The sequence below is a fragment of the Xenopus tropicalis genome, chromosome 8 (genome assembly GCF_000004195.4).
Source record: "Xenopus tropicalis strain Nigerian chromosome 8, UCB_Xtro_10.0, whole genome shotgun sequence".
Taxonomy (NCBI): domain Eukaryota; kingdom Metazoa; phylum Chordata; class Amphibia; order Anura; family Pipidae; genus Xenopus; species Xenopus tropicalis.
Window position 1 is genome coordinate 72,675,634 of NC_030684.2, and position 10,194 is coordinate 72,685,827.

The window sequence follows — 10,194 nt, forward strand, 5'->3', positions numbered from 1 at the left end:
CAGTCGTGGGCTGCCTCAGAGCGGTCAAATATCACTGACCTGTCGTCTTCCATGATTTTCAGCTTGGCCCGGGAAAAGCATTGCATAGTTTAAGCCCATTTCTCGTAGTTTGTGTTTAACTTCCATGAAGGAGCTTTGTTGTTTTTGTACAGCCGCAGAGTAATCAGGGAAGAGAGAAACTTTGGCTCCCGCATATTGCAGTTCACCTTTTTTCCGGGCTTCAAGCAGCACCATGTCTCTGTCTCTGAAGTTAAGAAGTTTTATTAGGAATGGACGTGGGGGGGCACCTGGAGGATGGGGTCGCATGGGGACCCGGTAAGCCTGTTCCACAACAAACTGGTTGGAGAAGATATTTTGACCCAAGAGTTCTTTCAGCCAATTCTCTGCAAATATCTCTGGGGAGGGTCCTTCAGATCCTTTCAGTAGGCCCATTACTCTCACATGAGAGTGCCGCTGTCTATTTTCTTGGTCCTCTATACGGTTCATAGCAGCTTGCAGTTGCTGTTTGAGGCACTGTACCTCCGCTGGAATGCCTCTAGTACAGTCCTCTACCCCCCCCAAGTCTTTCTTCTAGCTACCCGGTGCGCTCCCAAATGTTGTGCAAGTCTTGCTTGATCAGTGATAAGTCAACTTTTAACTCATCTACTTTGGCAGTGAAGGTTGCAGTGAGACTATATTGGCACTGTAGAATTGCTGCCATCAGTTCTGCGCCTGTGGGTGCTGAAGCAGTGGAGGTAACACAAGTCCGCACTAGGCGAAGGCCCAGGTGGGGGGGATGGGCATGGCGAGGAGTGTGCAGGGCTTTCTGCTCTCCTGGGGCTGTACATGAGTGAACTGTTCCAGTTTAGTAGCAGCCTCTGATCTAGTCTTATTGGAATGCTTCCCCATTTTATTAATCAGTGTTGGGATATATTTGTAGGTATTTGCAGTGACTTTTTTAGTGTAGTTAACCACTAATATAGTCAGGATTGCAACAGAGTAGGGCTCAGCTCCTTACATAGACTTTCATTTGGCCACTTCCCAGCATAGTAGGCTCTGGGCTGTTGTTGTTGCCCAGTTTGGGGTAAAAGCTATATTTCCATGTTGAGCTCTTTATTTTACCAGGCTACGGTCTTATAGTCAGCGGGGTATTGAATATCACATTGTTAGCACAGTTTACTGATTGATGTATAGAGTTCAAGATACCTCAGATTTTATTGTACTGTGCATTTTTTAATGTCCCTGTTAGGTGTTCTATGCCTGGATGGGAGCCAGTTGGCTTGTTCTGGGCAGTTCAGTGGAGGGTGGTTTCTTATATTAGAAAGGGGCTGCTTGCCATCTGTATGCAGCCACAGTTATATGGTGCTAGCTTCTGGCTGCTTGCCACAAATAAGGCTGGTGTGCCGACTTTTTAAGGCAGTTAGGGGCCAAATGATGGGTGCCCCAGGGTCCCCCAAGTCTCCCCTCCCCACTCTGCCTTCTCCTGTACCTTTATATCCCCTGCAGCTGTGTCCAAGAGCGGATTATGGTAGAACCGCGCTTCAGATGGGGCCGTGATCATGCGAGTCCCCCGCTTCACTGTGTTGCTAGGCCGCAGCTGGATCTAAGCAATGGATGGGGCGGCAAAGCTCGTTTTTGCCCCAAATTGCAGCGATGGGTCTCGCAGGCAGCTTGTGCTGTTTTGTGAGGCTTTGCTGGGGTTGGATTGGGCAGATAGCAAAGGATTGCTGTGGGAACCCGGGAGCACCCTCAGAAAGCATGTCTGCTTCGGCGCTAGGTCAGCCATGCCCCAGAGGGGGACTTTTTAAAAGCAGAGTAACAGGTCTTTGAGAGCCAGAATTCTTGCTGATTGCCAGGTGTTCAAATTCTTATGTTCAGCAGTGCAATACAAATACATTCTTTAAAAATCATTCAATATGATTTCCTGAAATTTTTTTTCACAGTGGGAATGCGCCTACAATGTGAATTTCAGACCCCTCCATGATTTCTAAGTGGGAGAACTTGCAAAATCGCTGGGTGTTAAAATACTTATGTTCCTCACTGTAATCTTGCTCTTTAAGCAGTACACATTACCTAATTATATTCTAATTGCTAGTACAACATAAATAATAATAATTAATTGTGTATAAAATATATATATATATATATTTTTTTTTAAACATTTTATTGAAGTTTTGCAATAAACATGTAGGATGAATAATGACAAATTATTTAAATATAGGTTGTACAACAATAGTGACATTCGACAGTTTGCCAGCTAAGCTGATTAAGATAAGAAATAATTTCTGTTATAGGAGGGGTTTCCTCTTTTACCCAATTATAAAATAATGCTTTTTTAGAGGCAGCCATAAACAAAAATAATTATTTATTAAGTTTTTGTGCTAAGGAAACTGGTAAAATACTTGATAACACCTCCTCTTTTTTAATGTGTAATAGAGCGAAACTAGGAGATAATTTTATATTTAAATTCAACCTGTGGTTCAAGAATCTTTCCACCATGTTCCAGAAGTTACCAATCTTCGGACAAGACCATAGGTAGTGGAATAAATTAACACCAGTTTCGTTACATTTGGGGCAAAAAGAGTTTGTTTTAAAGCATTTATTACAAACAAAAAGTTTTCCATAGCCTAGATGGACACGTTTGAATTGCTGAATTCTCCAGCTTTCAGCAAAAATCAGATTGTTGAATTCATGCATAGACTTAACCAGTTGCAAAGGGGATATAAAGTGTTGTAGATAAACAGACCACTTAGCAGACACATTCTCTAAGGCAGGGATGTCAAACTCAATTGCACAGGGGGCCAAAAACCAAAACACACTTTGGGTCGTGGGCCGAATATTTATTGAACATTTATTGAACACTCTTATGTCATTTTATCAGAGCTGGACGCCTGGCATCTTTTTTTGGCAACAAGTTTGTTTATTTTTGTTGTGAGGTTCTGTGTTGTGGAGATTCTCAGAATGGACTGCAGGTGCTCATCAGTGAGACGACTCCTGTGTGCTGTTTTGTTAATCTTCATCACTGAGAAGAGCTTCTCACGCAGATATGTGCTACCAAACATGCACAAGGTTCGAGCCACATGTAGACGGAGCTGGGGCATTTCTGCGGGAATGGAGTGAATAAACTGTGCGGGCCCTGCAGCTCAATCAGCTCCATCTGAATCTGCACAGGTACAGTTTCCACATCAACAGCAAATGGGTTGCGAAGCAACTCAAAATTCTTTTTTTGTTTTTCAAAGTCACCAAAGCGCCGTGCGAACTCAGTGCGCAGTGCGCTCAGTTTATCAACAAAGTGCGTATTTGGGAACACCGTTGTGCCGACTTGGTTCAACATTACTTGGCAACAGGGAAAGTGGGGCAAGTTGCACTGGTGCATTTGTGTCTTCCATAAAAGCAGCTTCACTTGAAATGCCTTCACTGCGTCATACATGTCAGTAATCATACGGTCACGTCCCTGGAGCTGGAGGTTTAAGGTGTTGAGATGAGCTGTTATGTCAGCCTGAAATGCCAACTCACATTTCCACTTTTTATCCCTTTACTGTCCATGAACTGACAGATTTCGTTGCTGAGCTCAAAAACTCTGTTGAGAACTTTTCCCCGACTTAGCCAACGCACCTCTGTATGATAAGGAATGTCAGCAAACTCTGAATCTATCTCCCGCAAAAAGGACTGAAATTGCCGGTGATTTAAACCTTTAGCTCGGATAAATTTTACGGTTTGTGTTACAGTGCTCATTACATTGTCCATGTTCAGGACTTTGCCACATAGTGCTTCCTGGTGTATGATGCAGTGATATGCTGTTAACTCACCAGTACAGTTCTCCTCCTGCATCTTTACTCGCATCCTTCCCACTAGTCCACTTTTTTCACCACACATAGTTGGTGCTCCATCAGTTGTAAGTGCAATAAGTTTGTCCCAGGGCAGTTTCATGTTGGTTATACTTTGACATACATTTTCAAAAATGTCTTTTCCAGTCGTTGTCCCATGCATTGATTTAATGTCCATTATTTCCTCTGTAACGCGCAAATTGGAGTCCACTTCACGGATGAAGATGGCCAGCTGTGCAGTATCAGTCATGTCAGTGCTTTCATCCACAGCAAGAGAGTATGCAATAAAATCTTTGCTTCTTTCACTCAACTGTGTTCTTAAATCAGTGGCCATCTTACAAACTCGATCAGCAATCGTATTTCTACTCAGGCTTACATTTAGCCAGCATCTGCTTTTTGTCTGGACATAAGACGTCAAACACCTTGATCATGCAGCTCTTCAGAAATTCTCCCTCGCTAAATGGCCTGGCTGATTTGGCAATCTCCTCTGCCACGATAAAACTTGCTTTCACAGCAGCTTCACTTTGTGATTTTGCACGGGTAAAAACTGTCTGCTGAAGTGTCAGATTCTTTTTTAACTCTTCTGCTTTCTGTATCTTCTGCTTTGTATTCAGGTCTTTCAGGTTATCCTGATGTTTTGTCTCATAGTGCTGTCTTACATTAAATTCTTTAAGTACAGTCACATTAGCTCCACAAATGAGACACACGGGTTTACCGGCAATGTCAGTAAACATATACTCAGCCTCCCATTGGTTGTTAAAGGCTCTGTTTTCAGAATCAATTTTTCTCTTCTGCATTGTGAGGGCTAGCTTCGCAATAACTTGCACTTGCAGCATCATAAGCTAAATAAATACAAAAGAAAGAATGTGTTTTGTGCTTAATCATAATACTTGACCTTTATTGATTAATCATTAAAATAGTTAATTATTTAAAAGTGAGTTCTAAATTCATTGATCAATGATAGAAGTTAAAAACACACGCAAACATACTCAATTGGGACCGTTGAATTAATTGTAATAACCATTCATTCTCAGTTATATAGTTCATATACATATAGGAACTATATAGTTCAATTAATTAAAGAGCATGATTTGGTATTACCAGGTGTAGGTACCAATTTCATAAATATATACAAGTTATTTACAAGGATGATGGAGTCGACGGCCGTATTATTACTGTTAGTTCAGACTGGATATTCGTATTAACAGTATTTACCACAGCTAGTATGGTGTGCGCAGAACAGTTGCTACTATTCTTGATTTGAATCAAGAATGAATTGTACACATACATTATTGATAGGATATTCCTAATAAGGATATTAAAAGAGAAAGAGATTGCACAACTACACATACTGTATATTCTGTATATACTCGAGTATAAGCCGATCCGAATATAAGCCGAGGTACCTAATTTTACCTAAGAAAACTGGAAAAACTTATTGACTCGAGTATAAGCCTAGGGTGGGAAATGCAGCCACTACTGCTAAGTTTCAATAATCAAATTATTTAATAAAAGGACACTCACAAGTGCTTACATGACTACCATATTAATAAACACAAGGTATGGGCTGGAAAATGAGGCGCATCCAACATAAGATAACCATATGCAAGGTTGTACAGGTTAATATCTCATTTAAGTTTACATTCAGACCTAAGGGATACGTTATGATAATACATGTGGCTGGTCGCACCACAACATGAACGGTAATACCTATGCCCAATTGGAACTGCATTGCAGAACTGCATAGGAGACAGTATAGGCAACAATATCACCATGCATCCTTGTCCATCCGGCGCATCAAATACAATAATTTGATTCTATTCTTATAAATTTTGAGCCATCTCTGAGTATCCTATATCCAAGCCTTGTAGCTTTCACACTCACACCAAAGTTGCAATATATATATATATATATATATATATATATATATTATACCTGGAAGAGGCCATAATGGTGAACAAACAGTTCTGCATTCCAGCAATATCACCTTACAGAGGTGGGGGTAATGTAGGGGTACAGAGAGAGAGTACACTTACAGAGGTGGGGGGAATGTAGGGGTACAGGGAGAGAGCACACTTACAGAGGTGGGGGGAATGTAGGGGTACAGGGAGAGAGCACACTTACAGAGGTGGGGGGAATGTAGGGGTACAGGGAGAGAGCACACTTACAGAGGTGGGGGGAATGTAGGGGTACAGGGAGAGAGCACACTTACAGAGGTGGGGGGAATGTAGGGGTACAGGGAGAGAGCATACTTACAGAGGTGGGGGGGAATGTAGGGGTACAGGGAGAGAGCACACTTACAGAGGTGGGGGGAATGTAGGGGTACAGGGAGAGAGCACACTTACAGAGGTGGGGGGAATGTAGGGGTACAGGGAGAGGGAGAGGAGCACACCTTTCATTTCCACAGCAATTCACTTTCCCATGTAACTCCTGCAAAGCAATTCCCATCAAATGACAAACAAGCTGGCGCACACCTACCCCAACTGCACCGTCCAAGCACGAACACTCGAAGCACACTCGGCGCGCAACCTTCTCCTTCACACAGTCACTACGCGCACCTCCCCCCCTGCGCCGCCCAAGCACAAACACTCAACAGGGAGGTGAGGTGCGCACGTCCTCATGAGCACAGCCCCAAACGTCCATGGGTGGGGGTGTGAGCCACTGCCACTGAGACTAGTCTAGGGGGGCTGAGCTGCTTCCAATCTTTAGCACGTACCTGCGGGTACTCGGGTGCAGTCACACAGTGAAGTTCGCTCCCTGCAGCATCATAAGCTGTATTATCGTGGGAATGCCAAGGCAGCTGAAGCGCTGCATTATGGGACTTGTAGTTTGTTTTACCAGCGCTTCATATCCCCGGGCCGTGGAAAACAATAATAATAAAATGATCCCCCGGGCCAGATAGAATTACATGCCGGGCCGGATGTGGCCCGCGGGCCGTGAGTTTGACACATATGCTCTAAGGGATGATTATCTTGGGTAAAAACATCCCAGAATGTACCAGAAAGTATGTTGATTTTTATATTATGTGGTTTGTCTTTAAATTCTAATATTGCCTCAGCCAGTCTATGTTTAGCTACAACAAAATTGTCTTTATTGTGAGTCACTGATAAACCACATTGGCAGGCTAAGTAAAAGTATTTATCAATTTCAAGTAACTTGAATTTTTCTTTAAACAATGGCCAGGGAATTAAAGAACAATTGTTTGGATCTAGCAGGTCTTTCATCAATATGATGTTTTTTTTCTCAGATGTTAGTAAAAAGGAAGAAGACCTTAATGGGTCAGAGGTTTTCAATAGAAGTTTAACTGGCATGAAGGGAGTTTGAGAGTAACTGAAGCCATGGCTGGAGAATAGATATTTCCATACAAAAATAGTGTCCCGATATAGAGGATTTCTTTTAATATCTCTTGGTACATTACTCCATTTACTATGTAATGCAGAAAATATATCAGTAAAATATATTTTTTGACAAAAGAATAGAGACACTTCTTGGGTCTTAGAAGAATTGTATTCTTCTAAAAAATGTGCCTATATGTCCTTTAGACCAATTTCATATTGACCTAATACATGTTCTAGTAGCTGTCTATACAATAAAGATTCTCTCCCATACTTCAAAGCTTCTGTGTTCAAAGCTTACTGCTTTGTGCTACGAGAAAGAAACCCTGATGATTTCCACAATTACTTATGGATGTCGGAGAGCAGTTTTAAGTCTCTACTACAAGCAGTGTCACCACGTATTTCCAAACAAGACGCATGTATGAGGCAATCAATACCTGCAGAGCAGAGCCTAACTGCAACACTGTGATATCTAGCAACAGGGAGGTCATTTGAAGATTTAAAATTCTCAATGGGAATTTCTGCACATGCTTTAGAAGTGCATAATTCCTGAAACTTCTAATGACATAATTGAAGCACTGAATGCAGAATATTTAAAGGTAAAACATTTTTTTTCAAGCTACTAAATGTAAAAAGGCCCTGCCATAGACATTATTATTACAAAAGAATGAGTAATCTCTTCAACACCACACAGAGACAATTATTAGCTGGCTCTATGGTGTACTATTGTATACTGGTGTGCACAGTTGTATAATATAAATGTCGTTACTGACACCATTTCACATGAATAGCCAGGCAGATTAAGGTGCACACATTTGGGTTGCAGGCCAGCAGTGTGAGACAGCATTGTTAAAGAATATCAACAATATGGTATTGTAGAAAATAACATATATTGGATCACACAGAAAAGAGAAATGCAAAAACAAGAGCATCTATTTTACAAACTATAACACAATAATTAAACAATATAATGCAAAACAAAACCAAATTCAAAAGTGCTCATAGTCCAGATCAGTGCTGTCCAACTTCTGTTGTACCGAGGGCCGGAATTTTTCCGACGTACGTGGTGGAGGGCCGATAATGGAAGCCAGTTTTGACCACTCCCCTTTTTGAAACCGCACCCACTTGAAACCACACCCATGTTATCATATGACCATACCCATATTAATGGTTGTAGTACAGCAAAAACCTGCCATACTCTGCCTGCCCTACCCTGCCTGTGTGTGCCATACTCTGCCTGCCCTACCCTGCCTGTGTGTGCCATACTCTGCCTGCCCTACCCTGCCTGTGTGTGCCATACTCTGCCTTCCCTACCCTGCCTGTGTGTGCCATACTTTCACTGTGTGTGCCATTCTTGGCTGGTTTGTGCCCTACCCTGCCTGTGTGTGCCATACTCTGCGTGTCATACTCTGCCTGCCCTACCCTGCCTGTGCCATACTTTCACTGGTGTGTGCCATACTCTCTGCCTGTGTGTGCCATACTCTCTGCCTGTGTGTGCCATACTCTCTGCCTGTGTGTGCCATACACTCTGCCTGTGTGTGCCATACACTCTGCCTGTGTGTGCCATACACTCTGCCTGTGTGTGCCATACTCTGCCTGTGTGTGCCATACTCTGCCTGCCCTACCCTGCCTGTGTGTGCCATACTCTGCTTGCCCTATGATGCCTGTGTGTATGGCACACACAGGCAGCCTACAGTGACACAATGCTGGCACTGCTCCTACAGTCTGCACAATAACTATATATTATTATTGTATATGTTCTTTTTGTAGTGTGCAGGGATTATTTGTGGGTTTCTACTGCTCCTGAGGTGTGAACAGGGGAACAATGGAGGTGATTACAGCCTGAGCCTGAGGTGTGAACACTGCAGGGGGTGAACAATGCAGAGATTAAAAGGTGTGAACAACACAGGGGATTACATCTTTAAACAATACAGGGGGATTACAGCCTGAATCTGAGGTGAGAACCATGCAGGGGGGCAGTTAATCACAGTACTGATACCACTTAGAGCTTACACAAGAGTAAGCCATCAAAGCAGCCAGACAGGTGGGGGGCCACACAGAGGGGGGTCGCGGGCCGCCAGTTGGACAGCACTGGTCCAGATCATAGTCCAGAATTATTAGCAGGTTCACAGTTGTAAATATTGAAATTGTTGCCATTCACTGTCACAAAATTATTGTTTATGAAGATTTTCATTCATCCAGGTCATGGTATATCTAGTATAAATAAATGTAAAGCAACTGGACTTGTTTGGTAATCATTGAAGACGTTTCACTACTCATCCGAGCAGCTTCTTCAGTTGAACTGAAACCAAACAAGTCCAGTTGCTTTACATTTATTTATACTAGATAAAGTTATTGTTCTGCCCATTATTTGTTGGTATGGGTGACAGCATGGATGTCCATGTAGATTGCTGCTCATATGGAGCCACAGAATGTGGTGTAGACATTCAGTACATGTGTGTATTTGGAGAGTTCAGTCGGTGTTTGTGAAAAGCAGTTGAAGTTATTCCTGCTATCATCAGGATAGTCAGTGAATCTCATTTCACGCAGTGTTTTCCTAAAACCCCTATGCAGTGCTTCATTAATAAGGTATTCTGCAAACTGCCTCGGCTCATCAACTGTTCTCATGAGTTCAGAGGCAACTGTAAAACCAATGGCATCAAACTCATCGGACTGTTGTTTATGTAGTAATGCTGCTGCCTCATTTAATAATTTTTGTGATGATGAATTACTCTTTTGTTTACATTTTCTTTTCCTACCCTGTGCACCTGTCATTTCTTGACTTTCTTGACTATCTGTGTTTTGCCACATAGAAGTACTAGTACTGCTCTGTGGATCCTGTAAAAGAAGAAAAAAAAATACTATTTCAATGGTTACAATGGTTCTCATATTTTCTCTCTTTTATTGCAGTTCCCCTTAACTGAAGTGCACTGGAAAGCTGTAGTTTGAAGATTACTGGAATTTTCCTTACTGTGTAGGAAAGCATGTGAGGATCCAGCCCCCCTCGAGTTCCGGTTCCTATTATTTTAACTACAAGGGCTATTTAAGCATTA

At 42.3% G+C, this 10,194-nt stretch overlaps 1 pseudogene; it reads right to left on the reverse strand.

Moving 5' to 3' along the window:
• Positions 1-699: 699 nt before the first annotated feature.
• On the reverse strand, positions 700-4,603 carry LOC100487257 (annotated as a pseudogene).
• Between the last annotated feature and the right edge of the window lie 5,591 nt (positions 4,604-10,194).